This window comes from Pseudorca crassidens, chromosome X (genome assembly GCF_039906515.1).
Source record: "Pseudorca crassidens isolate mPseCra1 chromosome X, mPseCra1.hap1, whole genome shotgun sequence".
NCBI lineage: Eukaryota > Metazoa > Chordata > Mammalia > Artiodactyla > Delphinidae > Pseudorca > Pseudorca crassidens.
The window spans coordinates 43,303,905-43,308,510 of NC_090317.1; positions in this window are offsets into that span (position 1 = coordinate 43,303,905).

Genomic DNA, 4,606 nt, shown 5'->3' on the forward strand with positions numbered 1-4,606 from the left:
CCAATTTGAAAGCAGTCATTCTTTATTAACTGACCAGATTACAAAAATGATGGCAAATACCATAGTTCATCCTTCTAATAAGCCTGCTTTTCTGGTCTTCCCTGTTGCCAGCATCTCTACCTTCTGTAAAATGCGTGGTCTTTTTCTTCATTGTCTTCATGACTGACAAATACCAAGTGCTCCAATAAGTGGCAGGTCTCAATGATTACCTCCAAAGTATCTCAGGAATCCTTCCAATTCCCACTCCGGCTTCCCTGTCACTTCCCAAAGGCAAGCAACCATAAACTCCGACCACTACAACAACATTTACTGGCCTCTTTAACTTACATCTTGCCACCTTCCAATAAAATGAAGATTCTAAACAACAGATATGATCATGTCACTGCCCTGCCTTATTTTACTTCATTCTCCAAAAATTCTATTAGATCTGGACAGCTTTAGTTTATCTAAACATTTCACAGAATACATCTCCATCTATAAGTAAAAGCTGTTATAAAAATGCATGCAAATGCAAGCAAAGTAGGATATTGAGTTAGATTTAATTTGTTTCCCTACTATTGGTTGATGGGACTCATAGGTGAGGACAAAGAGGCATTATGTATCATGAAAAAAAAGTCCAATAATTGGGACCTGATACCTTCATAAGACCTTACCAAAACCCGTCTAAGCCGTGTATCTACAACAATGTCCCAGTCCTCCTTCTCCCAAATCAGTGTAAGGAGACAGGTAAGGGTGACAGGTAAAGAACTGTGGGAGCCATTGACTTTGCGGGGAGTTCAGTGTCATTCATTATAACAACAACACCGATAGTACTTCATACTTACACAATACTTGTAATATACCAGGCACTCTTCTAAGCACTTTACATATACTAACGGAATTACTATTCATTACTACTCACAATGCTATTATTAGCAAACTAAGGAGTACAGAGGTTAAGTAGCTTGCCCAAAGTCACACAGTAAATAGTGGAGATAGAATTTTAACCAAGGTATTCTGACTCCAGGGTTGGCACATGGTGAAAGTCAATTCTATCCCTTTCTCGTGGATGAAAGGGAGAGCATAGTTCTTTCCTCTTTTAAACCAAGTAGAGGTGGAAGCTCTAAGAGAATTACATACAGAGAGAGGTCTGCAAGAACAAGGTACTGGTGTACAGTTCTTAGTTAGATCACTGCTTATTCTGTTGATCCAAAAGAGATAGCAGGGTGAAGATAGACACATAGTGTACTCTCCCCATTGCTATGGCAAGGAGGGGTGAATTTTCCTGTGTGTTAGGTAGACACCAGGCTGACTTGCTGGTTCTTTTCCAGTATGGCTTCACAAAGGGTGAGGGGACTCTATAAGCAAATAGTCCTAGAATTGTGCAAAATATGCTCAAATAAACCAAATGACAAATGATGGAAAAACTTGGATTAGGCATATCCTCCTGCCTTGAATAACTAGATAACTGGGCAAATATATCAAATAACTACAAATTTTTTTAGATTCTAGACAATTGGCAGCACAAGGGTGTCGTCCCTGAGAGAAGAGAAGCAATCAAGATGAGCCCTATGATTGCTTTGGATTTTGACTAAAGGCATCCTATGGATTGTGGCATAGAGAGGAGGAGCATTGTGAGGAAGAATACAAGAGATGATTGATTAGTGCAGAAAATCATTCTCCAAAAGTCTTTTAAAAGTTTCCCTTGAGCCTGTTGCTATATATTAAGCTGCACACACATAAAGTGAAACTTCATGAGGCTGGGCAAAGAATGACAAGTGAGTTACAAGCCAGACACAAAAGGCCACATATTGTATGATTGTATTTATATTAAATATCCATAATAGGCAGGTCCATAAAGACATAAAGCAAATGAATGGTTTCCAGGGGCTAAGAGAGGAGATAATGGGGAGTGAATGCCTAAGAGGCCTGGGGTTTCCTTTTGGGATGAAGAAAATATTTTGGAGCTAGATAGTGTTGATAACTGTACATTTGTGAGTGTACTAAAAGACACTGAATTCTGCAATTAAAAATGGTTGAGGTGTGACCAACATGGTGGAGTAGGAAGACCCTGAACTCACCTCCTCCCACAGGCACACCAAAATTATAACTATTTACAGAGCAACTGTCTATGAGAATAACCTGAAGACTAACAGGCAAGATTTTCCATAACTAAAAATATAAAGAAGGAACTACAATGAGACAGGTAGGAGGGGTGGAGTCATGGTATAGTAAAGACCCACACCCCTGGGTAGGCAACTCACAAATGAGAGGATAATCACAATCGCAGAGGGTCTCCCCAGGGAGTGAAGGGTCCAAGCTCCACATCAGACCCCCCAGTCCAGTGTTCCTGCACTAGGAAAGCAAGTTCCAAGAAAATCTTCTTTGAAAGCCAGTGGAACTTGTGTATGGGAGAGCTAGAGGGCTGTGGGAAACAGAAACTCTGTTCTTAAAGGTTTCACACAAAATCTAACAAGCTCTAAGTCATAGTGCCTGGTTTGGACCCACTTGCTGATCTTGGCGAGCCTCCCAGAGAGTCAGGAGACAACTGGGACTCCCTCTGGGCCATAGATGCTGGCAGTAGCCATTTTGGGGAGCTCCTTCTACCACAAGGACACTGGTACTGGCAAGCACTATTTTGGAGTCCTCCCTCTAGCCTATAGCAACAGGAGCTTACCCACCCACCAGCAGGCTGGCACCAGCCTTGGGCCCTCCAGCTGCACAGCCAGCTGCCCCAAGACCCAGGCCCACCCATGAGCAGATTGGCAACTATGACAAGAGGCAGAGCCTGGCAACCAACTGGGCTGGGGGTCAACCCAATCTACCACTGTGCCCACAGTAGTCTACTCCACCACAATAGAAGAGCCCATGTAGCCCACATAGGGGGCATCCTTGGAGCATAGGGCTCTGGTGATGAAAAGGGAGTGTGGTACTGGGCCCAACAGGACATCTCCTACATAAGGTCACTTCTCCAAGATGAGGAAATATAACCAACCTGCCTAATACATAGAAATGAACACAGAGAATTAGGCAAAATGAGGAGATAGAGGAATATGTTTCAAACGAAGGAACAAGACAAAACCCCAGGAGAAGAACTAAGCAAAGTGGAGATAAGCTATCTACCCAATAAAGAGTTCAAGGTAGTGATCATATAGATGCTCACTGAATTCAGGAGAATGGATGAGCATAAATGGATGAGCACAGTGAGAATTTCAAAAAAGAGTTGAAAAATATAAAGAATCAAACAGAGCTGAAGACTACAATAACTGAAATAAAAAATACTGTAGAAGGAATCAACAGAAGATTAGATGATACAGAGGAATGAATCAGAGAACTGGAAGACACAGTAGTGGAAATGACCCAAGATGAAGGGAAAGAAGAATTTTTTAAAAATGAGAGTTTAAGGGCTTCCCTGGTGGTGCAGTGGTTGAGAGTCCGCCTGCCGATGCAGGGGACACGGGTTCGTGCCCCGGTTCAGGAAGATCCCACATGCCATGGAGTGGCTAGGCCCGTGAGCCATGGCTGCTGAGCCTGTGCATCCGGAACCTGTGCTCCGCAACAGGAGAGGCCACAACAGTGAGAGGCCCGCATACCGCAAAAAAAAAAAAAAAAAAAAAATGAGAGTTTAAGAGGCCTCTGGGACAAAATCAAGTGTACTATCATTCACATCTAAATACATAAAGCAAATATGAACAAACACAAAGGGAGAAATTGACAGTAAAACAATAATATTAGGAGACTTTAACACCCCAATTACATCAAAGGATAGATCATTCAGACAGAAAATCAATAAGGAAACACTGGCCTTGAGTGACACATTAGACCTTATAGACTTGATGGATATATGTAGAACATTCCATCCAAAAGCAAGAAAATATGCATTCTTTTCAAATGCACATGGAACATTCTCCAAGACAGATCACAGGTTACACCAAAAAACAAGTCAATAAATTTAAAAAGATTTAAATGATATCCAACATCTTTTCTGACCACAACAGCATGAAAGTAGAAATCAAGTACAAGAAAAAAACCCTGCAAAAACCAGAAACATGTGGAAGCTAAACAATATGCTACTAAACAATCAATGGGTCACTGAATAAATCAAAAAAGGAAATAAAAAAATACCTGGGGACAAATGAAAATGGAAACACAATGATCCAAACCTAATGGAACACTGCAAAAGTAGTTCTAAGAGGGAAGTTTATAGTGATACAAGCTTACCTCAGGAAACAAGAAAAATCTCAAAGAAACAACCTAACCTTACGTGTAAAGCAGCTAGAGAAAGAAAAACAAATAAAACCCAAAGTTACTAGAAAGAAAGAAATAATACAGATCAGAGCAGAAATAAATTAAATAGAGACTAAAAAACCCAAGAAAAGATCAATGAAACTAAGAGCTGGTTCTTTGAAAAGACAAACAAAATTGATAAGTCTATAGCCAGATTCATCAAGAAAAAAAGAAAAAGGGCCCAAATAAAATTTAAAAATGAAAGAGAAGTTAAAACCAACACTGTAGAAATACAAAGGATCATAAGAGATTACTATGAACAATTACATGCCAGTAAAATGGACAGCCTAGAAGAAATGGATAAATTCCTATAATTGTGCAATCTCCCAGGACTGAATCA